At 41.1% G+C, this 26557-nt stretch overlaps 1 protein-coding gene across 1 annotated transcript in view; it reads right to left on the minus strand.

Moving 5' to 3' along the window:
- CEP120 (centrosomal protein 120) overlaps nucleotides 1-26557 on the minus strand; it is a 1674147-nt gene that overhangs the window by 711 nt on the left and 1646879 nt on the right. The gene's annotated exons all lie outside the window — the stretch shown is intronic.

A 26557-nucleotide genomic window follows, 5' to 3' on the forward strand; every position in this document is an offset into this window, starting at 1 on the left:
AAAAAGTGTGCCGGACCAGTTGTAGGTCTTTAAAGAATAATTTAAATATCTCTTATGATGCCTTCATGAAGGGAGATGCATACATTTTTAATATAATATATCACACACAAACACCACACAAAAATAGCTAGATAATATATATATATATCAGCAGGTCTGCATTCATCCTAGCAGTCACTACTACCAACATTCACCATTACACTATAGAAAAGCATCATTTGACTCCACTATGATGGCAAGGCAAACACAACTCAAATATAAACACTACAACTTATAGTCTTCTTTAATTTTCTTTTTCTGTCTCAACTCATCCACTATAACAGCCCACTTACTACACTAGGTTTCTACTACCCTTACACTCCCACAGCAGCAATCAATTTAAAAACAGTTAATAGTGCAGCAAAACCCCCCATATATTTAGAGCTAGCACAGCTAGTCTTAAAATATCTAGCAGCAAAACAAAACATTCCAGATATAGCCAAATTCCACTGCAGAAATCTAAACACCATTATAAACAAATGGAAAGTACAGTTGTGTAAAATCTTACCATAACAGAAGATGCCCTTCTCTTCACTGTTGCAGTCTTCTTCATGGAAGGGATCTTCTGCCAAGGGTAGCCTAACATCTCCCCAGTACATCAAAGCCTTTGGATTTTATATGCACCATACATCACACGTATGCTCCTCATGTAGGGTGTAGGATGTAAAAGTGAGGTACAGATGTAAATACTATGAAATTAATTGCCTCAGGAGAAACAAAAATACCCCTAAGGACAATATAAAACATGTACATCCAGAAAAAAAAAACAATTAGAAGGGAAAGGAATGAAGAAACCCTTGGCCAGGAGGATAACAAAAGACAGGGGCAAGAGGCAAAACAGAAGGGAGAAGAAGGGAGGGACAAAATATTGCAACAGTGAAGAGAAGGACATCTACTGTTACAGCAAGATATTACACGACTGTACTATTGTCCTTCCATATCAGTGGTGCAGTATTCTTCACTGAAGGGAGAGTACAAGAGCCAAGAAGAAGCCTAGGAGGAGGAAGGCACAGAACAGCCCTCTACAAACCCATGCAGAAAAGCCCTGGTAAAACCTGCCCTGACCATTGAAATAATATCCAATTTGAAATGCTTAGTAAAAGTATGGCAGAGAACCAAATAGCAGCTTCAATGGAATTGGTGGCCAAACCTTTGAAAAAGGCACTAGAAGAGGTGACCATCTTAGCATAACGTGCATTTACAGACAAAAGGCATTTTCCATGAAAAGAATAACGGTTATTAAACCACTTTCAGCTCTGAGCCAGTATTTGTGCAGCCATCAATGACTCAGTGCACTCAGCTGTCTCTTTAGTGTGATTTTATTTTTCTATAGAAGTGTCCCTGCAAGCATATAGATATGAATATAACTGTGAAGTCTGCAGTTTGAAGCCCAGTCTGTAGGCTATATTTTTATTTTTATTTTAATTATAAATATTATGGCAGCCTAAAACAAATAACTTTGTCCAGCATATTAGCTCAATCATCTTAGACTACAGCAATCCCATTGGTACTTTCTTATTCAACTGTGCTCCAGTGATTTTTTTAGCAGTCCACCGTCTCCCTTTCTTAAGTTTATTTCTCCTTTGCCCCAGCTCCTTGTGTAACACTTTCAGTTCTAAGCCAGAACTGCAGTGCTGCATTTTGGCTTACTTTTTCTCATTGTTTTTCTGATCTTTTTGGGGAGGTGCATTTGGACTATGCATTTCAAAGTACATAGAAACCTCTTTACCATTATACAGTAGTTCAGACAGTCAACTGCAATTTTTACTGCTCTATATCAGCATTAATTCGGCCGAGGTAATATTGAGATAACTCTCCTACTAAAATTGTGTCCTAGAGCAACAAAATTAAGACTTTCACTTACTGGCACATTTAAACTGCATTGTACCTTTTACTTCTCTCTCTCAGCAGATTTGTGGCTGTTTAAGTTCAGTCGCTGATTGTTTTTCTGTGCTTCTTTGCCAAATTTTTCAAACCACTTTGTTTCGTTAACACTCAGACTCACTCTGCTCCGCTACCCCCAATTTCCACCCACCCTCTATTACTCTACATTATACTTCCATAGCACCACCCACCCACATATCCCTCAAACCAATACTATTGGTTCCCTCTACAAAAAAATGTATTTATTTATTTATTATTTATTTCCAGTTTGATTACCGGGGAAGTTCACTGGGTCAGAGTGACCCGTTTTCAGTGGAGGCCCGGGGAGAAAAGCTCCAAGATAACATAATACAGATAAGGTACAGAAATACACGGATGTCAGTCTTACATAATATGGAAACAGTTACAAGTAAGTACCTTGAAAATATGCATAATAAGCAGAAAAGCATTGAGTGTGGACTTATTGTTGATAAATTTTCTTTAGTGTGCACACTCAGATATTAGGTGAGAATACATTTTATATACATACTTTTAAGTAACATGAGGATACACTATACATGCACAATTTCAGAAAAGGAATTAGTAATGGAAAGCTGTATACAATATTTACAATGTTGAACCATAAGAAATAAACAGCTAATAGAGAAAGAAGAGCAAAGACAATGCTCATGGGAGCATAGGTGAAGGAGAGTTATTGAGGTTATCAATAGTTATTGTTATTGTATTGATAGTTATTGATAGCTAATGGAGAAGGGACTGCTTAGAAAATGCTCGTGGGAGCATAGCAGAAGGAGAGCTATTGAGGTCTTAGGAACCTGAGGGGGAAAATAGCTGAAGGAGAGTTGTTGAGGGCTTAGGAACCAGAGTGGGAAAACCCCCCAGGGGAATGGACTAAGGAAGATTAGGTTGGATGGTGGCAATTGCATTTCCATTTTGTGGCCAGGTGTTTGGTAAGCTGAGTTTTGAAGTTTTCTACGTTTGGCATGGTTCTTAGAGAGGGAGGAAGGGAATTCCATTTTTTGCCTAGAGAGACAGTGAAGAGAAGTTGGCCTGCTGTACTTTTGGGTTTGGGGATAGCAATTAGGTTTTGATGCTCGGATCTGAGAGTTCTATTGGGGGTGGATATTAGTTAGCGCTGGACACATAGTTGGGTGATATACAAGTCTGTGTGCAGTGGTGAGTTGGAGGAAGTCTAAGTAGTTTGTGAGTTCAAGCCACTTTAGGGATCTTAGGGTAAGGCAGTGATGGGTAGAAGGTTTAGACTTGGTAGCAAATTTTGAGATTTTATTATAGCAGTTTTCTAGTTTGAAGGAAATAGAGGAGGATAGGTTAGTTAGCAGGGGGGCTCCATATAATAAGGAAGGCAGTAGATAAGTGGTGGCTAGAGTATTCCTAGTAGTATGAGAGAGGAAGCGATTGTTCCTATACAGCATACCTAGCTTTTGGTGAATATGGATATCGAACTTGAGATGTTCGTCAATAGTAACACCAAGTAGTTTAGCAGAAGGAACCATTTATATAGCTGAATTAGTTTGACTTAGCACTTTGAAGGCATTTTTGTTGTAGGAGAATGACTTTGTGGAAGGGAAAAGTAGAATTTTTGATTTGTTTGCATTGAGAGAGAGGTTGTTTTGGCACATCCAATTTTCGGTGGTTGAGAAGGCAGTTTGTGTTTTAGACAGCAGTTCTGAGAGGTTAGAGGCAGAGCAGACTAAGGTAGAATCATCTGCATATTGAATAATTTTGGAATCAGGAATGGCAGCATGAAAGGTGTTTATGAAGATATTGAAAAGCATGGACCCTAGGATAGGTTCCTGTGGTACGCCAGTTGGGGTAGGTAAGAAGGAAGAGGTAGAATACTTCCATTTGACTGCCTGAGTTCTATCTGATAGGTAACTGGAGAACCAGGATATAGTGTTTGGGGAGAGATGGAGCTTTGAGAGGTGATAAAGAAGGTGTTTGTGTGAAACAATGTTGAATGCTTTGGACAGATTGAGCAGAACAGTAGAGACTAGATGTCCAGAGTCTCAGGCTAGATTGACTGTTTCTAAGAATGAGAGTAGAGCAGTTACAGTACTATGACCTGGGAGGAAACCATGTTGTGTAGGTGTAAGAAGATTGTTTTGGGCCAGGTAAGGCACAAGTTGAAGGTTAATGTACTTTTCAAGGATTTTAGAGATTGGAGAGAGCAGAGCAATAGGGCAGAAGTTAGAGATGCTGGTGTTGTTGCCTCCTTTATGAAGGGGAAGAATAGAGGCCAAGTGCCAGAGTTTGGGGACGTAAGATTCCTTAATATATCTGTTGATTATAATACAGATTGGGAGAGCTAAGGCATCAGCGGCACATTTTAGGAAGGCAGAAGGAATGTTGTCAGGAGCATTAGAGCATGGTTTAAGTTTGGATAGAAGTCTTTTTATGGCGTTAGTAGAGGCAGGTTTGAAGTCGAACAAAGGGGAGAGTTATTAGTGGGGTTAGATGAGGAAGAGAGGGGCTGGAGGGTTAATGTTGGAGAAGGTCCTGGTCAGGTCAGAAATCGTTTCTAAGAAGAATGAGTTAAAATCAGAGGCTAGATCAAGATCCGATCTGCTTGGGTCAGGACAAGGATTATTTTTGGATCCTGGATTAAGCAGTGAGTTTATTGATTTCCAGAATTGCTTGGGTTTTTTTGTTGTTGTTGGACTGGAGTTTGATGTAGTAGGACTTTTTGTCCTTGGTTATTAGCTGTTTTGCTAGATTACATTGCTGTTTGTATTGGAGCAGGGTATTGGGAATTTTTTTTTTTGGTAAAGCTTCCAAAGTTTGTCCCTTTGGTGCATAATTTTCTTAGTATCTTTGGATAGCCAAGGGGCTGTATTAGTGTTTACTCTATTGTGTCTAAGAGGGGCAAGGGAGTTTAGAGTGTCTAGGAAGACAGAGTTAAAGTATTCTATAGCATTGTCAAGAGGAAGGGAGTTTAGTATTTGCCAGTTCATTTGTTTGAGAATGTTTGAGAATGATGTCGGGTTGAAATTACTGAGGTTACGGGTATAAATATATTGGTGCTGGTGAGGGGAAGAGGTCATTGAGTGATGAATGTAAGCTGGGAAATGGTCACTGATGGAATCAGGAGTTGTGCCAGAGTTGGTTATTTTATTAGGATCAGAGACTAAGATCCAGTCTAAAATGGAACCAGGGGGATTTACTTTGTTAGGTCGGGTGACTGAGTGAATTATCTGTGAGAAGTTATAGACGTTGATGGATGGGGGGGGAGGTGCTATTAACTTTGTTCCAGTCAATATTTACATTTCCTATACGTTTCATACTTAATTTCAGTAGAGACCCATAGGAGAATATCCTCAAGGGTAGCGATATTGTTACCAGGAGAGATATAAAGGGCTATTATGCAGATATTCTTGTGTTTATTCATTTTTAGTAGTCCAGCAGTCAATTCTGTGTTCTGGAAATGTGGAATTGGGGTTTGGAGGGGTATTAAGGTGAGGAGGTTGGAGTATACTAAGGCAGAGCCACCCCCTTTCTTATTTGGTCAGTCATTTCTGAGAAAATTGAATCCTGAGGGTAGGATCTCAGCATCTGAGATATGGGGTTTGAGCCAAGTTTCAGAGATTGCTAAGATGTCTGGTTGGTTGTGGCAAAACCAAGCTTGAAAGTGATGAGCTTTGTTGTTAAGACTCTGGGCGTTCATGGTAAATATTTTTAGGTGTTGTGGGAGGAGGAAGGAGGTAGGGGTTAGGTGTTGCAAGTAGGGGGACTAGGACCAGGGTTGGGGTGGATATCTCCAGCAAGGGCTAGATTGTTGAAGGAGATATCCTTTAGCCATTTGAGTTTAAATAATGTGAGTTTTGGAAAATCCAGGAGTAGTTTAGGAGACAGTATCTTAATTGTAGAGGAAAGGATTTTAAGGTGGAATAGGTGAAGTGGTTTGGGCTGTATAAGTGAGGAAGAGATTGAGTAGAAATGTGAGAAGGATTGTAGGTGAAGGTGGGGTTGTAAGGAGGTTATTTTTGTAGGTAATATTACATAAGTAGTGAAGGAGAACGAGCTGGTGTAGTAGAGAGGAATTAGGAAGACAAGGAGAAAGCAAGGGGTGTAGAGCGAGTGGTGACTTATAAATGCATATTGAAAAAAAGGAGAATGGTATAAGAGGATAAGGAGAAAGGAGGATGTCTATGAAGCAGTGAAGGTATAGGAGGAGAGAGAAGAGGGCTTTAATTGTTTATGGAGGGAGGAAGAAGTGAAGAGAATTTAAGTGAGAAGGTAGTGATTGGGAGGAAAGGGGAGGGAAAATTCCTATGTTTGGTGGAGAGGGAGGGGGAAGAGGAAGGAGCTGCTATTGGGTAATTAGGTAGGAGGGAGAGGTATGGGATAAATAAAGGAAGGACCCCTGGGGTGGGCAGGATTTGGGGTTAGGGTAGGGGAGTAGAGTGAGCCCACAGGGCGAACGGAGCCGGTAGACACAAAAGGAAGGAGCTCAAGAGGAACAATCAGTGGAAGAGGTTTATTAAGGTAAGTTTAGTTAGGTATGGATAAGTGGGAATACAGTAGTAGAGCAGGTTAGAGAATATCTAGATGATAATTGTAAAAGTAGGATTTAAAGCTGAGAGCATGTTAAGAGCAGGGCTTACAATAACCAAGTTGAGATGTATTAATATTATAAGCCAGAGGGCTAAATAAATAAGGTGTGGGACTGACTGAAATACCTAGTGGACAGGTTATGTATTACAATGGAAGTTCTATCTGGGAGAAAGGCTGATGAAGGAACTGGGAAGGGAGAAAATACATAGGAGAAGGGGCTTGTGCTAGTGAGAAGAGAAAGTATGCTAGCTACAGGACAGAGAGGGGCTATGACTGCTGGCTGTCCTGGCTGTGAAGCGAGCTTTTAATCACCAAAAGTAAAAAATGTCAAGCATATGCTTTACTGCCAGTTTAGGGAGTACGCATACATGTTTACGTCTTTACTGGAAAGGTGCTAGGATAGCAATCCGGTGGGAGTTCAAGTTATTTTGAAAGGGGTCCGTAGCCGGCAGGCAGGTAGACTCTAGGTTTTGGATTTGAAATAGGCAGGATGCAGAGCTGGGAACTTTTGAAAGAGAGGGAGAAAAAAAGAAGTAAACTTAGTACAGGAAGTAATATGTAGGTATGGCAATAATTTACATTCATTCAGTACTGCTAAAAGCTATACATGTAGGTTAAAACAAAAACTCAATGCACTGCAAGAGAGCCCTCGATAAGTCTTTAAACATAAGGCTACTAGGAGAATCTTAGTGATATTGTAGTGCCATTGTTCAGATAAAGAGGTATTAATGTAAGCAAATTCTACCAACTATATTGGCTTTTTATATGCAGACTGACTAGTAGGCACCTGGGGTACAGTATTTACAGGAGTAATAATATGCACATCCAGCTTTACTAGTGCTGAAGCAAAAATGTAACTTTGACCATGTGAACTATTTCAATACTAATAGGCACATTTACCTTAAGTAGTACACCAAACAAGAACATCAGGCAGAGTTACTTTCCACATATAGCTTCTTTCATAACTAACAGGGAGGCTGCTGTCTTGTGTTGCCCATGTGCAAAACACTAAATGGAAGTTATGCACTTTCTTAGAGGTTATTCAAAGCTTAGCCATATTAAATAAGTTAGCATTTAGTTCCCCTATAGAATCCTTACAAGCATTAATTACCAAGACTCTTTCTCAAACTGTCCTATTGCAGAGCAGTGGTGGGATCTGTATGGGGAGCTAGTGGCGAACTTGGCTATTTTACTGTAGGCTGATTCAAGTTTGTTAAGGTCAGTTTTGTTAAGGTTTGTAAAGATGGGAGAAGCACAGAGAACAGTAGATAAGAGATGAGTCCTTCTTAGTCTAAAATGGCTAGTTAGGAAAGGATTAATTCGGTAAAGAGAGCCTAGTTTGATGTGTGTTTTTTTTTAATGGTTTGAGAGAGGTGTAGGTCGAATTTTAATTTTCTATCAATTGTGACACCTAGTAATTTGATATGTGAGCTGGTGTTTATAACTGTGTTGTTGGAGGAGTAGATTTGAAAAGTGGCTGAGGGATTGGGTGTTTTGGTGGGGAGAAAGAGCATGAGTTTGGTTTTGTTTGGGTTCAGTATGAGGTTAGTGTTAGTTAGCCAGTTTTCTACTTCTGGGAAGGATTGTTGTGTTATAGCCTGTAGTTGTGTCAGAGAGGGGGCAGAGCATATCAGGGTAGAGTCATCTGCATATTGGATGACAGAGGCGAGAGATGTGGATTTATGGAGTTGATTTGTGAAGATGGTAAAAAGTAGGGGGCCTAATATGGAGTCTTGTGGAACTCCTATGTTAACAGGGAGCAAAGATGATGGCTCCTGTTGCCATCTAACAGCCTGCTGGTGTTTGGTTAGATAGCTGTGGAACCAAGCTAGAGAAGAATGAATGAGATGTAATGTGGCTATTTCTGACAGCAGTTTTTGGTGTGATACGGTCTCAAATCCCTTTGAGAGATCTAGAAAGATGGACGAGACATATTTATTCTGATTTCTGTGTTCATTTATTGTGTTAGTAAAACTGAGGAGGGTGGTTGTGGTGCTGTGGTGGGGGCGAAAACCATGTTGTTTGTTTGATAGGAGGTTATTCATTGGAGAGAAGGTAGTGTAGAAGCTGGGAGTGAATACATTTTTCTAGTATTTTGGAGAGAGGTGAAATAATGGCAATGGGCCTGAAATTAGTAAGCACGGTAGAGTTGACACCTTTATGCAGTGGGGTGATATAGGAGACTTTCGAGATTAGTGGGACATAGTTCTCAGAGATACAGTGGTTGATGAGGATAGAATTGTGGTAGGCTATGACTTCAGAGGCAGCTTTGAGGAATTCTGATGAGAGGTTGTCAGCAGCTAGGCTGGTGGGCTTGAGCTTACTGAGTAGTTTTTTTTTGTGGTATGGGTTGGGACGGGGTTAAAGGAAAATGAGTTTACACCCTCATTGTTGGCTACGGGGATTGTAGTAGTGATGTTTTGGTCATAGTCAATAAGCTAGTGAATTGTGTTTATGAAAAAGGAACTGAATTGTGTTGCAATGTTATAATTTGAAGGGGGTGTGGTAGGATTGGGGGTGGACATACTACCAGGTTGCAGGAGTTTGTTTACAGTGGCCCAGAATTTTTTGGGGTTGTTTTGTTTACTTTGCTGTGCAGTGATGTAGTAGACTTTTTTGTCAGCTTTTATCTGGGATTTGGCTTTATTCCTAAGTTATTTGAAAAGTAGAAGGTCGTCATTGCTTTTGTTAGTTAGCCAGTGTTCCCATGCCTTGTCTCTTTCTTTAAATAGGTCTTTGGTGTTGTTTCTAAGCCAGGGTGTGTGGTGATGTTTTATTCTAGCTATTCTGCAGGGGGCCAGGCTGTTTAGGATGTTGAGGAAGGTGGTGTTAAAGTGTTGAACAGCATCATCTATTGGTAGTGTTTTGAGGGGGACCAGTTAATTTGTTGGAAGAGGGAGTTGAAAATGTTGGTATTACACTTTTTCTTGTTGCGGATTAGCCTATAGACTACTTGTCTAGGTGGATTAAGATAGTTTCTGATTAGGTATGTGGGTAGGTGGTCACTTATGGTAATGGGGAGGCATCCTGCTAGAAGGGGTATATTATTTTTATTTGTGAGAGTCCAATCCAGGATGTATTGTTTGTTGGAGGTTTTGTCTATTCTTGTGGGGTTTTGTATGAGCTGGGAGAACCATATAGGTTTATGAAATTGGATGGATTATTGGAATTATAGGTGGACCAGTCAGTGTTGAGGTCACCCATAATTATGGTTTCTTGGTGGAAGGTTGTGGATAGCCAGTGAAGTATGTCTTTAACTGTGCTACTGTTATCTCCTGGAGGGACATAGATTGCCACTATAAGTGATTTGTTCTTGTTGATGTTCAGTTTGGTGATGAAAAAAACAAAGGAAAAATGAGATCACCCCCAGAGTACAATACACTTAGGCATGACAAGCAAAACAGAATTGCAGGTGGTGTAACAATCTATAAAAATCCCCTTACCGTCACCTTACTCCCACAGAAAATAGAGAAAAGTATAAAGCAACTAAGACAAGAAGTGTCACTATTAGAAGAATACAGAAGAGGGAACAGATCAACAAAATACTCAAAGACAGAAGTGATAAAAGCAACGTGCAGTATCAGAACAGATCAGGATCTACCATGCACTACTACAAATAATAAAATAAAAATATCAGGACAGGCACAAAAAACTAGAAGATATGCAGACAAATATAAAGGAAAAGTACAAAATAAACAATTTATTGATGACCCAGAAAAGTTTTTATGGAGAATTGGGAAACAAGGCAAAAGGAATTGAAACACCACCAAAAAAAGAAGCCATAGATACATTTTGGAGAAATATCTATGAAGATTTTGTGGAATGTAATAAAGATGCTAAACAGATAGAGGTAAAAGAAAAAAAGAAGTTCAAATGTTCAGGATATGAAATGGGATGAAGTAACAGCCAGGGAGATTGAAACAAAGTTGAGAAAATCTCCTAAATGGAAAACCCCAGGCCCAGATGCAGTGCCTAACTTCTGGCTAATACTAGTAACATCTTTACATGAAGATTTAGCTATGAGTAAGAACTATTTATATGCACACCCTGAACACCAACCTGGTTAACAGGAAAAACAACACTCCTACTTAAATGTGAACCTGCAAACTATCCTAAAAGCTATAGACCAATAACTTGACTTCCGATGATGTATAAACTATACACTGGAACGGATGCAGACAGAGTTTATAGCCACTTAGAAGAAAACTCAATCATGGCAATAGAACAAAAAGGATAACAGAAGAAAGTCATATGCAACAAAGGATCATTTATTGTTAAACAAAGTCATAATGGAGAACTGCAAAAAGAGGAAGAATCTAATTATGGTATGGATAGACTACAAAAAACAGTTGATAGTATTCCACATTCATGGATAAGAGAGTGCTAAAAAATGTATAAGCAACACCCTACACTGACTGACTACATTATAGTGACCATGAAACAGTGGCAGACCACTTTTTTGCAGTTAAACCATGATAAAGGACAAGTTATTATTCTAGGGATAAAAATTCAAAGGCAGATATTCCAGGGTGGCTCTCTGTCACTGCTGCTCTTTTATTTTATTTTATTTTACATTTGTTGACCGGGCTAGTCTGGCTGGATACATGTCCATTTTCAGCAGAGGCCCGAGGAGAAAAGCTCCACTATATACTAGTAAATAAAAAAAACAGTACAGTAAGATGCAAATTATATGCATCTACAAAACAATTCCTATGCTTCTGTCTTGCCCTTAACCCATTAACCTGTCCATTTATCAGATTAGGTCATGGCTACAATTTGGCTCCCAGAAAACAACAAAGTGTAAAGGCTTATCTTCTTTTTGTGGATGATTTAAAACTGTATAGTTCATCAGACAAGGAACTGAAAGCACAACTGCAAGTGGTCAAATCTTTTTCAGATGGTAAATGAATGTCATTTGATCTTGATCAATGCGCAAAAGCAACCTTTAAAGCAGGAAAGCTGCAGCACCAGGAAAACCTCAGTCTGGGACATGAAAGTGATAAAAAAAAGAGCTCGAGCAAGAGGGTACAAATATTTGGGAACTGATGAAGAATCGCCAATAAAGCATGAACAAATGTGAATAAAATTTAGGAGTATTTTAGAAAACTAAAATTAATACTAAAAACAACATTGACATCTAGGAATATACTCCAAGCTATAAACCAATTTGATCTTCCTGTCCTAACTTACAGTTTTGGCGTGACTGACTGGCCCCGAAAGCTGCTAGATTGGTTGGACAGGAAAACAAGAAGGATGCTTCATGCTCATCAAATGACTTATAAAAAATCAGTGTATACCAAGAGTATATATTCCCAGTTCTGAAGGAGATATGGGCCTCCTCGAAATTGATTACATGTATAGATCTGCAAACATGGGACTGCATGCATATCTGCTGACCATGTAAGACCCAAATGTAGTGAAAGCTTTAAAACAATAGTAGAATAAGTCTAAAATGACTTCCCCTGCTTAGTTTAGCAGGAGCATATGTCAAGCAGGAATGGAAATCAAACCAGAAGTAGATAAAAATCAGGTAGCAACTGAATGTACCAAAAAAAAACAAAAGAAAGAATATAAGGTGAAGGATCAGATAAGAAGGCAAGAAATATGGAAAATGCATAAATCCAGTTGCAAGTATAGAAAACTCTCGGAACAACCTCATGTTGATTAGGATTGAACACAGGAATGGTTAAGGAGAGGTGAATTTAAACCAAAAGATGAAAGATTAATATTGTCAGCCCAAGACAGTGGACTACATAAACGTTGGTTTACAAAGTCCATTTTACATTAGGGAGAAACAAATGTAGGTTTTGTAAAACAGAACTGGAAACAGTCGCACATCATCTTGTTGGTTGTGATATACTAATGGCAGAAGGACTGCATATTGAAAGGCATAATAATGTCACAAGACTATTGCATTGGGGATTGTGCAAACATCATAATACTGAAGTAGCTGAAAAACAGTGGAAACATGAGCCACAAAGCATTATAGAAAATTAAGTTTATATCACATGTAATCACCAGTTACCAACAGTTCAAAAACAGATGTGAGAAAACCAGAAATAGTAGTCCATGAAAAGAAGACAAAAGTAGCAATGATCATTGAAATTGCTACACTCAGTGACTACAGTGTTTTATGTACAGAGAGAGGAAAAGTCATAAAATAACAGGATTTACAGGCAGAAACAAGGGCAATGTGGAAGGAGGATACTCATACAGTTCCAATAGTAGTAGGAGCAATGGGTCTTATAAAAAAGAATTTACAGTCGTTCTTGGGTATGCTACCGATACATGCAACACTGTATAAATTGCAGGAGGAGTCAATACTGGGCACATCGTGAGTGCTGCAAAGAGCACTTCTGGCCAACAAAGGCTGAAACAATACTAATTTCATGAACTTTAATCATACCTTGACTTAGGAATGGGGGTCCATTCTAGTCATGGTATTAGAAACCCAAAAGACTTGTAGAAATTAAAAATGAAGAAGAAATACCCAATTTAACGATACTTAACTTCTTACAACACTCCTTAAAATCAACGATAGGAATACTATGTTTAACAGCAATTTATATACCACCATTGAGTAACCTTGACACTGCTGAAAGCATCATGTATTGGATATCCCAACAAATTAATCATGAAACTATAATACTTGGAAACTTAAATATAGGTTCATAGGTTCATACTAGGCTATCTGCCCGAGGGCATTTATAAGCCTAGCCCATAGTTTTGTGGCTTACGCCACTCCTTTAGTTTGGAGAAACTATGCCCATTATTTTGCTGTGCCTCTGTCAAGCAGTGACACTGAGGTAATCCCTGGGGTGTATCTGCGATCTCCCATCCATTGGTCAAGATTCCTCTTGAACAAGGCCAGCGAGGTGCTCTGCCTCACATAAACCGGGATTTTATTCCACAGCATAGGGAGTCTTTGGGTGATGAATCTATCCCTCCAGCACGTCCTATTAATAACCGTGTCGAGGTTTAAGTCTCCCTCCCTTGTGGCTCTGAGGGATCTAGATTTTGTGAGATGAAGCATGTTCATCAAATCTGGGTTTGACATGGCCTTGTATGTCAGGCATAGGTCACCTCTGAGCAAGCGGTAAGCAACTGAATATAACTGGAGTTCTTTCAGTCGGGCAGCATAAGACAGATTTTTGAGACCCTTTATCCTTTTGGTGAGGAACTTTTGTGGCCTCTCCAGCTGCTGCAAGTGTCGGGTCAGATACATTCCGAATGGGGCATTGTACTCGATCATTGGTCTGATGAGTGATGAGTATAGGGAGACTATGACTTCCCTTGATCTAGATGTGAATCCCTTCATGATAAGGTGGGCAATGTAGAAGGTCTTCCTAACCACTTTAGCAATATGAGTGTCGAATTAAAGGCTACTGTCAACCTGGGTTCCCAGGTCCCTAATAACTTCTTCTGTGTTCAGGGGATTGCCACCTATATGGTAGCTAGGGGTAACCTTATTTTTCCCGAAGGGTATGACTATGCATTTCTTGGCATTTAACTTTAGGCCATGGCTCTGGCACCAGTTATCCGTTTCTGTGAGACCCTTCTGAAGGATATCTGTGTCGGATGTGTTTTCAACTACGGCCCAGTTTGCAGTCATCTGCAAACTTTGTCAGCCATAACCCTCCTGTGTTTGCTTGTACTTCAGAAAAGTAGATGCCAAACAAGAGTGGGCCCAGGACTGAGCCCTGTGGGACACCACTTGTGACAGGCTTTGAGTCTGACATGGTGCCAGCAACTCTGACCCTGTGGGTTCTGTCACTCAGCCAGTTTGCAACCCATCTTGTAATGTATGGGTTTACATTTAAGTTGATGAGTTTTTCAATGATACCCGAGTGAGGTATTGTATCAAAAGCCTCTGCCAGTTCTAGGTAGGCTGTATGGACTGCCTTTCCCTCGTCAATGGCCTTGGTGACTGTTTCGAAAAAGTCAACCAAGTTTAGAAGGCATGATCTGCCTTTGACAAAGCCAAACTGGGTTGGATGCAAAGTCTGCAAGTTCCCTATGTCTTTATTTATGAGATCCATTATGATCCTCTCCATGGCTTTGCAGATAAGGCTTGTCAAGCTAATGGGACGGTAATTTCCAGGGTCGGTGGAGGCACCGCCTTTGTGGAGTGGGACCACAGTCGCTGTGCGCCACTCCCTGGGTACGTATCCGGAGGTGAGACTAAGATTAAACAGCTGTCCTAACTGTGGGTTTAATTCCTCGTTGAGTTCATGGAGCACACAGCCGGGGACATCATCAGGTCCCATGGATGCTGTGTTCTTTGCCTTGGAGAGAGCAGTTCTCACCTGGGCGTTAGAGATGTTTGGGGGGCTACAATCATTTGGTATAGATATCTCTCCTTTAGGGGGGGAGGGGGGGGAATAATTCATAGGTTCGTACTAAGCTAACTGCGCTTGTGAGCCATTTTAAGCCTAGCCAATTATCTCTTGTAAGAATCAAACCCTGCACCTTGTGTTTGTAAGGCGAACACCTTAACCATTAGGCCACCCTCCCACCAGACTAGCAACTCAAATTCCACTGCAACCACTGAATCCATAAACTTGTACAACCTCAAACAATAATCACACCCACTAGAATTAATAAACCTTCCGAGAGACACTCAACGTTAGACTAGATCCTTACAAACTAACCAGACAAACTGACAAAATTAGGCTACATCTCAGACAGCATAAGTGAATGCATGCCAAAGTATGTCATTAAAACTCACCATAACCTAGATAAACATATTATTTATAATCAAAAATGTAATACAACCAACTTCAGCAAATGTATTTTAAATGAAACTCTGAAACAACATAGTCAAAGTAAACTTTATTGTCATTCAAATCTACACCACAGTGGAGCTGAATGAAATTGCACTGCTTCGTTCCCAGTGCAAGGACATACATACAGAAAATATTTTAGTTTAAAGTAATTTGACACAAAAAAAACAGCACAACTAGAAATAGATAGAACAACCCACAAATATTGCACAGAGTATACTGCTCTCTCTTGAATTCTCGTAAAAGGATACAGGTGAATTTACATTTAAATATGGACACTGACTATTCATATTGCACTCGTATGAACTGTGTAAAATTAGCAGAAATGTGATGAGCCTGTAATGTGTACTATTCCTGATTAGATATATACATGCCTAGGTGATTGGGGGGATGAAGCATCTGACTTTCTTCTGGTTCACCTGTCAACAGACTTCAGCAGTGTAAGGGGAAAAAACTGTTGTTCAGCCTGGAAGTCTTACAGTGCATGCTCCTGTATCTTCTACTTTAGGAGAGGTGGATACATGCCATTTGCAGGATGGGTAAGGTCATTGGTTATCTTTCTCTCTCTTCCTATGCGGTGAGTCTTCCAAGGGTGTAAGTGAAGAACCAGTACAACTCTCCTGTCAGCCTTATGGTCAGAGGCATTACAATTCCCATACCAGACTATGCTGCTGTTGGTTAGGACACTGTTGATGGTGCCCTTATAGAATGCTTGGAGGATGGACTAAGACACGTTTGCTTTTCTCAGTTTCCTTAAGAAGTGCAACCATTGCTGTGCTTTTTTGTGTAATTGGTGTGCTCTGTCCAGGACAAATCCTCTGAGATGTGTATTCCCAGAAATTTCGACTCTTGACCCTCTCCACTGACACCTCTTATCTCCAGAAGTTTATTCACTTCCCAACACCTTCTGGAAGTTCGCAATCAGTTATTTGGTTTTGCTGACATTCAACACTTTGTTGTTGCTATCACATCAGCCTATCAGATGCTCCAACTCACTTCTGTGGGCTGATTCCTCTCCGTTCCTGACTACGCCTATGACCGTGGTGTCGTCTGTGAATATGATGATTTTATTGGACTCCTGTCTGGCCTGGCAGTCATGTGTCAGTCAGGTGAATAATAAAGGACTCAAGACACATCCCTGTGGTACCCCTGGGTTCAGAGTTATGCTTCCAGAACTGTTGTCGCCCACACAAACCGTTTGAGGCCTGTCTGTGAGGAAACTTAAAATTCAGTTGCATAATGGGGGTGTTGATGCTCAGCTGTACTGCTTTCTTTACTAGATTCTCAGCAAGGACAACAGCGTTGAAGGGAGAACTGAAGTTGATGAATAGCATTCTGGAATAGCAGTTCTTACCTTCCAAATGGGTCAAGGTTTCATGACGTGCTAGAGAGATGGCATCTGCTATGCAGCAGTTCAGTATACATGCAAACTGCAGTGTGTCCAAAGTTGCTGGTATGTTTGAGGTTATGTGGTTATTAGTTAGCCTTTCGAAACACCATCACTGTTGAAGTCAGAGCAACTGGTCCGTAGTCATTTACACTTGGCTGTGGTTTCTTGGGTAACATAATGATGGTCATCTTCTTAAAGCACCTCGATACACTGGCTAGTTGCAGCAAAGTGTTAAAAATGTCTGTGAGCACCAAAGCCAAGTCTAATGTGCAGTCTTTCAGTACCTTGCCCATGATGTTATCAGGGCCAGCTACTTTTCTTGGGTTTACTCGTTTCAATGTTCTTAGGACATCTGTTGTGTTTAGCCACAACATTACTTCATCCTTACTGACGGGGAGTCAGTTTGCTACCGTTTTATCAATGCTGAACCTGCTGAAGAAGTTTTTCAGCTCCTTTAAGAATTCAGTGCTGTGACTGCTATCACCACAACAGGCTGATACAGGTTTGCAGTTGGTTATGGTTTGTATGCCATTTTATTGACATCTGGTATAATTTTGATCATTAAAGTAACCCTGAATCTTTCTGCCATAGGTTCTCTTTGCTTCTTTTATACCTTTGCTCAGTTTGCTGCCTCTGGCTACTTTTAAGGCTTCCTTGCCTTTAGATCTGAATGCTGCATTCTGTGCTTTTATGAGCTCATACACCTCACTGGTTAACCATGGCTTTTGGTTTGCCTGTATGGTGATGCACGTGGTTGTAGTGTATGCTTCCAGGTCAATTTGGTTGTTTGACAAGGCTGTATCCTTAAATACTGACCAGTCTGTACACTCAAAACAGTCCTACAATGCTGAGACTGCTCCCTGAGGCCATAGCCCTATTTGTTTCCTTGTTGGTTTGCCAGATTTTAGCAGTGGCTTATATGCAGAAACCAGCAAGATGGTCAGAGTTTCCAAGATGCAGACAAGGTAGTGCCTTGTACGCCTGCTTTATGTTGGTGTATACCTTATCCAGTGTATTTACTCCCCTTGTGGCAAAATTCACATGTTGATGGTTGTGGGGTAGTACTGACTTTAGGTTGGTCTGGTTAAGGTCACCTGCAATTGCCTGTGCAAGCTCTGGGTTCCTGTTTTGGAAATCACTTATGGACTGGTAAAGAGTAGAGAGTGCTTCGTTGGTGTTTGCACTGGGTGCACTGCAGCAATTCATACTCCATTAAACTCTCTAGGTAAGTAGTATGGCCTGAATTTTACAGAAAGAAATTCAATATTCTCCAAGCAGAAAGAGGTGATCACTTCACAGATGCTACACCAACTATTGTTCACATACATACATACTCTCCCTCCATGAAATTTGCCAGAGTGACTGAAATCTATAATAAAGTGAATAAAGTAACTCCCTCTACATTTACTGTGTTGCTACAGATATCGAGACTTAGCCACATTTCAATAAACACATATAAACAACTGTTTCTCACCTTGTTTTGTGAAGAGAGTTCCAGCCTTAAGTAATCCATCTTACTTTTTAGTGTGTGCGCATTAGCTAGAAGTATGGAAGGTAGTGCAGGCCTATGAGGTTTAGCTTTTAGTTCCATAGCCTGGTTTGCAAGGCTATGGAATGTATCATCATGGAACTTATAAACAATGACATTGGTAATCTCCAAACTCTGGACCCCACCCAGTTCGGGTTTGTAAAAGGCAGATCATGTCTCCTAAACCTGATAGACTTCTTTGAAGCGGTCACCACAGTTGTAGATGAGGGTAAGGTGGTTCACACAGCCTATCTAGATCTCGCCAAAGCTTTCAACACTATACCCCACTGGAATTATAGATAAACTCACTAAACTAGGTGTAAATCCCTATGTCACAAGATGGGTTGCCAACTGGCTCACTGACAGAACCCACACTGTGAAAGTAGCAGACTCAAAATCCAACTTCAGACCAGTAACAAGTGGAGTACCACAGGGTTCAGTCCTGGGTCCTCTCCTGTTTGGTATCTACTTCTCTGAAGTACAGGCTAACACAGAAGGTCTTTGGCTAACGAAATTCACAGATGACTGTAAACTAGGAGCCATAATCAAAACTCCTAACGATGTGGAAATCCTACAAAAGGACCTCACTGAGACAGATGTCTGGTGTCAAAGCCATGGCCTGAAGCTCAATGCCAAAAAGTGCATTGTCATCCCTTTTGGTAAAAACTCTGTACCCATGAACTACCACATAGGCGGTAGTCTACTTAACATCGAACGTGTGATGAGACCTTGGGACACAGGTGGACAGCAGTCTCTCCTTTGATAATCACATCGCCACAGTAGTCAGGAAATCCTTCTATATGGCACACCTTATCACAAAAGGTTTCCCATCCAGGAAAAAAGAGGTCATTGTTCCCCTCTACTCGTCACTCATTAGACCCATTATAGAGTACAACGCCCCTTTTGGTATGTACCTCACAAGACATCTACAACAACTGGAAAGGCTCCAGAAATACCTCACAAAGAGGATTACGGCCTCAAGCAGTTGCCCTACGCAGACCTTCTAAAAAAACTCCAGCTTTACTCCATCGCATATCGCCTACTTAGAGGCGATCTCTGCCTAACATACAAATCTATGTCAAACCCAGAGCTGTTGGACATGCTCCACTTAAAGAAATCCCAATCCCTCCGAGCTACATGCTTTAGGGACCTAAACCTTGTCATCACAATAAATAGAACATGCCGGAGGGATAGATTCCTGTCTCAGAGACTTCCCACACTCTGGCACAAACTACCTATCTATATCAAACAAAGCTCCTCATTAGCACTCTTAAAGAAAAATCATGATGATTGGATGGGAGATAGGAAATTCACCCCGAGGATCACTTCTGTGGGTCTGCTCGACAGGGGCACAAGAAAATAATTTTCTTGGGTGGTGAAAGTCAGGGTACCTTTTGGCTAGCCTTATGTAGGCCGTAGGGCCAATAGCCTAGTACCTACCTATGAACCTATAATCTGGTTGTAATTTCAGCTCTAGTTCCTATTTTTTGTGATCTTGCACATATTTTCCTTTTAAGTGTTTGTTGGGGTTGATAAATGCATGATTAGCCAGATGTTTATATTTCTGGCCATGTTCTAGCAAAATGCCCAGCTTTAGGGGTTCCTGTAGTATGTTTGGCCTTATAGGCCTCTATACTAGTAGCTCATCAAACAGACAGCACAACGAGACTATAGATCCAATTTCTAGCAGATTCTCTGCATTGTAACTTAATATACCTACATTTTCTGCCTCTGTAACTGATTTCCCTGAAGCTCCTGGTGAAAAACAAGACAGATAATGCACTCTTCTGATGGGATCCAAAGCAGCCGCTGCCACACAGGGCGCCATTTTTTTTTCATATAACTGGAATGTACTTAGAACAATGCCACTAGATACTGCCATAGAACAAGTTTAATAGCATATTCTTACAGACCTTAAATAATCCAGCACTGGCACATAATAAAAGAGCTAAGTCCAACCCTGCACCATGGTTAACAAAAAAAATCATGATAAAAAGGATAAAGCCTGGAAAATAGGTAATAACAATATAACTCAAAATGCCTTCCAGAAATTTAGATATCTTAGAAACCTTGCAAAACTCCATGTCAAACAGGACAAGCAAACATACTATATCAACATACAAGACTAACATCAAAACCATCCATTTTTTGTATCACTAAATAAACTTCTTCACCCTGGCAAGACCATCACTCCCTCATCAAAAACAGACTCTATCCCCACACAGTTTGATACCTACTTTGTATAATCAATATTCTCTCTCTTAGACACTAATACATCTGCCCCTTCTCTTAACCCTGTCCAACCAAAACCACTTACACCTCTTCAATTTTAGTCCAGTACTCACCCTCACTCATAACAAAGTTGCTTCTTAAACTAAAAACTACCTCCATAGTTGTATACCAACTTTCATCAGACTAAAAATGGCTGCAGATGTCATAGCCTTCCTTGTGTCCAAAGTTGTAGGACCATAGCAAAAAATATGTCCTGTCACTGTGGAAAAAATCTTAAATCATACCACTGCACAAAGATGTAGTGATTCTCTCCCTCTCCTTTCCAAAATATTAGAGAAAAACATCCATAATGCAGCTGATAGAATATCTAACTTCAAATAGCCTTCTCTAACACAACGTGGCTTTAGGCCCCAGCACAGCATCTCTGCTGCTCTACTACATTTTACCAATAAACCAAAATAGAAACAATGGTCTGCTTGTGCCCACAATGTTCTTAGACTTGTCAAAGGCATTTGATACTATCTCACACCAGCAACTGCTCATTCAATTCTCAATGGCACTTTCACAAAATTCCTTGTCAAAATTACTATCTGGAAGGCAACAAACTTACTCATCCTTTCAACCAATAACCACAGGAGTCCCTCAGGGCTCTAACCTGGGTCCTCTCCTATTTAATGCATTTATTAATAACCTCCACAACTCCACTCACCATGCTAGCTTAGTTCAGTATGCAGACAACTCAACATTAACATGTACAGCCTCAGCAATAAACAAGCTCCAAGACATTATGCAAAAATCTTTCTCCTCTGTAGGAATTGGCTCAAAGAATGAAACAACCTATTCAACCTCAAGAAAACTAAGTTGATGCTTTTTTACCTCAATTGCCAAAATCAAAAGCAGTCTTTTACCATAAAGTCAGCAAATAATACTGTCATTGAAACTGTACCTCAGAGTAAACTTCAAGGTGGTATTATAGATAACTATCTCAAATATGACCAACATTTAATCTACAAACCAAAAACTAGGCTCATTTTATAGGATCAATGGATTCCTTACAGATACTGCAAGAAAAACTCTAGCTACCACCTTCTTACTGCTAACTCTCCTATACTCCGCTCCTGTCCTAATAAACTTAAACAATAAGCAGAAAAAGAAACTTGCCTCCTTCTACAATGTGTCTTTCGGCTTTTCCCGGTTAGGGGTCGCCACAGCGGAACTCCGGTCCGCTAATGATTGGCAGTAGATTTTTACGTACTGGCTTGCCGGGCCTAATGCACGACCTTCAACGAAGGAACGCCCATTCACACATGTCGCCACACAGAAGACGCTCTAACTGAGAATTGAACAGGCAACGTCTACCTGTGAGGCGACAACGCTACCGCAGCCCTCACAGGACCCACAATTGTCATAGCTTAAAAGAAATTAAACTGGCTTGAACTGCACAACTACAAAACTTATTAACGCCCTTTTGTCCAGCAAGGGACCTCCAGTTTAGTAACAAATTCTTATCTGCTCACTCTACTCCCCATATGTTGCTGAACTCTGGAATTGCATCCCCACACAAATATAACTCTCTGAAAAACTATAGCAGCTTAAATTACATCTTAACCAGTTTTGGTACTGCAAATGCTCATCACCAAGTTAAGACTTTATGCTCACAGTACAATACTCTCCTTAAACAGGATACTCTCAACCCCTCACTTGAAATGACTAAAAAGAAGTTATGTACTTGTGCATGCACTTAAGTCTCTCCACAACAGGCACAAGTATGACTCTGTCATTGCTGATATTGGTGTGAGTGACTCGAGACGTACCTCCCTGGACTATATGAAGATGGACATCATTGAGCTCTCAGAGTATGTGTCCCTGGCAGCTATGACCCAAGCCCTAAGCAGCATCCTACCTTCACCAAGAATGATACCACAATGCTAACAAACAATAACTGACTTCAACAACTGACTTAGTTTCTGGTGTCATTTCAAGGGGATCCAGTACCTGTCTGCCTGAGATGACATGGCTAACAGGCCTCAATGCTTTGCCAGAGATGGCCTCCACCTTTCAACCCTGGGATTCAGGATTCTGGCAAAGGCTCTTGCCTCCCCCACTGTGCCTTTTTTAGGCAATGTCCCAAAGACAAATCTTCCAACATAAAAGATCTGTCAAAAAGCAAATTGAAGGTCATACTGCTTAACGCTAGGAGCCTTAACCTGAAAATGCACTCACTGGAGGCTCTCCTCACACTGGAAGATGCTGACATCTGTGCAGTCAGGGGAAACGTGGTTCAAGGCTGTGAACAGCACCCCTGCCTTACCAGGCTATACCTCATTCAACATATTCCGACCCAAAAATGAGGTCAGGAAGACTAAGGGTGGTGGAGTTTCTATTTTCATTAAAGACAAGCACACCTCCAGACTGGTTTGCCAGCATGATGTGCTAGAACTACTCCAGGTGCAACTGACAATTGGCAAGACACCCATCCAAATTATAGCCAGCTGTAAACCCCCCCTCCATGACTCAGGGCACCCACTCCTCCTACTTAGACCTACTTGACTCCACCAAGGTACCTCCTAACACCCTGATCCTTGGTGAAGTCAACTATCCCACCATAGACTGGGTGAACTATTCCTGCTCTAAAGCACTCACCCAAGGATTCCTTCACTTCATCAATTCTAACGCACTAGACCAACTTTTGTCATCCCCACAAGGGGAGGTAACATTCTAAACTTGGTTCTCACCAGCATGGGTGACTGCTGCACCACCCCATAGTAAGTCTTCCCTGGTGAGATCAGACCATCGGTCTGTCTCATTCGAAATGTCTATTCCGTCCAAACCCCCCAGCTGTAACCAAGGTAAAAAAAAACTTCTCAAAAGCTGATTACAACCTTCTAAGAGAGGATATCAATAGCTTCACACCACCACTCCCCTCAGAGGATACAGACAAATATGCTGAACAGTATGCCAATGCAGTATACAAGCACCTGTACAACTTCATGGACTCAGCCATACCCAACAGAACTAAAACCTGCTCCTCAAGGAAACACAAACTTATCTGGTGGACATCTTCTAGCAACAGGCTTTACAATAAAAGGAACAAACCATTGCCCAAGGGTAAAACGGCACAAATTCCCAAATGGAAAAACTCCCTCCTTATCCTCAACAAGCAAATTAGATCACTAGTGAAAACCTACAAAACCAATGTTGAATCTAACTACCCTCCAAAACAAAGGCAAACCACAAAGCCTTTTTCAGTTACATCAGGAACCTCCATGGCAAATTTCAGGTTTGTTCCAAATTAGTTCTTAATTGGTACCACAATACTGTTGACTTAGCCAACCTGCTAGCAGATAGCTTCAGCCCAAACTTCATCCCCCTGTCACACCAAAGGCCCATTTGACATCCTCAATACTTGTCCCGCACCTCACATCTCCATAGATCAAGTGTTAAAGGCCCTATCCAAGGCAAAGAAAAAGAAGTTATGTACCTATCATAACCATGTTAGTTGTCTTCATTTCACCTTCTTTCTTGCTGTGACTCTGCCATCTTCTACAGCTCGAGAGTTGTTTACTGGCTCGAGGCTACCCCTTATCCCAGAATGCACAGCGTCAGCTACCCAGATCTCGTTTGTGATAGCGCACACTAGACATTAGTAGAGTAAACAGTTACTAAAACTGGTTGTCCAATACACCTAAACAAGGAAAGAGTTACAGATTTACCTGGCATGTAAAGTAATAAAAGATGCTCGGCCAGTGAAAACAAAAGGAAACTCCTCTCACAATCCTCTAGGAAGGGGAAAGGAGGGAGGGACGCAAGAAGGAAGGCGAGATGAAGACAACTAACATGGAACGTTATGGTAGGTACATAACTTCTTTATGTTAAGTTGTCTATCTCGCCTTCATTCTTGCTGTTTGGGACAGCGTCCCTAGCACCTAAAATCCCGGGTGGCTCATTGGAACAAACTCTTCAGAACAGTAGAACCAAAGGAAGCTCTGCTCCAGGAGACCATATCTACCTTGTAATGAGAGATAAAAGTGTGGGGGATTTGCCCAAGTGACAGCTGCACAGATTAAGTCTATGGGCAACCTAGACTGAAAAGCTACAGAGGTGGCTAATGCTCTAGTGGAATGACCTTTTGGTTTAGCTGGTAGCTCTTTATTCCGTAACTGATAAATAAAGGCAATAGTATCAGATAACCATCTGGATAAGGTCACTTTAGAAACTGGAAGATCTTGTTTGTTGAAAGCATGAGAAAGAAATAACTGGTCTGACTTTCTTAGTTCCTTAGTTCTATGGAGGTAAAAACGCAATTGTCTGTGCACATCCAATTGGTGGAGTTTGTATTCTGCCTTGTTGCTGTGATTAGGAAAGAAAACTGGGAGATATATGGATTGATTTAAATTGTTCGCTGAGCAGACTTTAGGAATAAAGGATGGACTGGTCCTCAGAGAAACTCTGTCCTTGTGAAACACCAGGTAAGGAGGACGAACACATAGTGCTTGAAGTTCTGAGACACGTCTAGCTGAAGTGATAGCAACCAGAAAAAGTGTCTTCCAAGAAAGAAATTTTAAAGAGCATGATGCTGCCGGTTCAAAGGGAGGCAAAATTAAGGAAGCTAAAACTAAATTGAGATCCCAAGGAGGGGGAGGCTCTCTAACTGGGGATCTAAGAAGAGATGTTCCTTTCATAAAGGCTTTGCAGAGCTTATGAGACATTATGCTAGAATTAAACATACCAATATGAAAATTAGAAATGGCAGCTAGTTGTACTCTAATGGTAGCGGAAGCCGCACCAGAATGAAAAAGCTATGTTAGAAATTCAAGAATTTCATGGACTGGGGCTGAGAAAGGATCCAAATTTCTATATTCTGCCCAGTAAGAAAACTGTTTCCATTTACTAGCATACCTTTTCCTCATAGTAGACTTATGTGAGGAAACAATAATATCACGGACTGCTGGGGAGATATTGGAAAGCCTGGCTAAGGTTGGAAGTGGAGTAACCAAGCTGTGAGCTGGAGAGTTTGAAGGGATTGGTGCAACCCGCCTGATTGGTGAATCAGATCATCTGGAACCGGCTCCAGAATCCACGGTTGATCCAGAAGGTGGAGTTGTAGAAACGGGAACCATATTTGTCGAGGCCAATATGGGGCAATGAGGATCATTTTGCAACCCAACGATTTTGCTTTCTGTATGAGTCTTGGAATTAGGGGAAAAGGGGGAAAAGCATAAAGAAGTCCCTGAGGCCAATTGTAGACTAGAACATCTCTGGGTATATGACCTGGAAGAGGAAGTAGGGAGAAGTAGCTGCTGCATTTGTTGTTGAGAGGAGTGGCAAATAGGTTGCAGCAAGGCTGTCCCCCCCCATTTGCGGAAGATAAGATCAGCAACTTCCTGATTCAGATTCAGAGACCACTCGTGAGGCAAGAGGATTACTCTGCTGAGCCTGTCCACTATAACGGATTTCCCAAGGATGTGCGTTGCTATCAGAAAACGTTGGGAGGAAATTTCCCATTCCCACAGTCTGAGTGCTTCTCGACATAAGGGGTAAGACCTGTTTGTTGATGTACCACACCACTGACATGTTGTCCATTTGGAATGCAATGGTCCCGGAAGGAAGAGAGTCTTGAAGGGCTTGCAACGCTAGGAGAACCGCTCTCATTTCTAGGACATTGACATGCAGATGGTACTCGTGAGATTGCCAAGTGCCTTGGACTGTCCTGCCTAGATCATGCCTCCCCCACCCTATTAGGGAGGCATTCATGGGCACTGTGGCTACCGGAGGGGGTTGTTTGAAGGGTCTGCCCTGAATTACTAGTGGGGAGACCATCAACCAAGAAAGGTGCCTTTTGTATGTTTCTGTGATCAGGATCATGTGAGACATGGGTAGTTCCTGGAAAGACCATTGTGTGAAAAAGAAGCCACTGAAGGATTCTCATGTGGAAACGCACTAATGGGACAAGAAGAACTGCAGCTGCCATGGAGGCTAGAGCTTGGAAGACACGTCTGACTTGAACCCTTTTGCTCTGCATTAGAATTAACACTTGTTGATGCATAGTGGAAACTCTTTCCTGTAGCAATCTTGCAAACATTTCTTTTGTGTTTAATTCTGCTCCTATGTATGTAATAGACTGACAGG

This window comes from Protopterus annectens, chromosome 2.part0 (genome assembly GCF_019279795.1).
Source record: "Protopterus annectens isolate FY-2018-M chromosome 2.part0, PAN1.0, whole genome shotgun sequence".
NCBI classification, from domain to species: Eukaryota; Metazoa; Chordata; order Ceratodontiformes; family Protopteridae; genus Protopterus; species Protopterus annectens.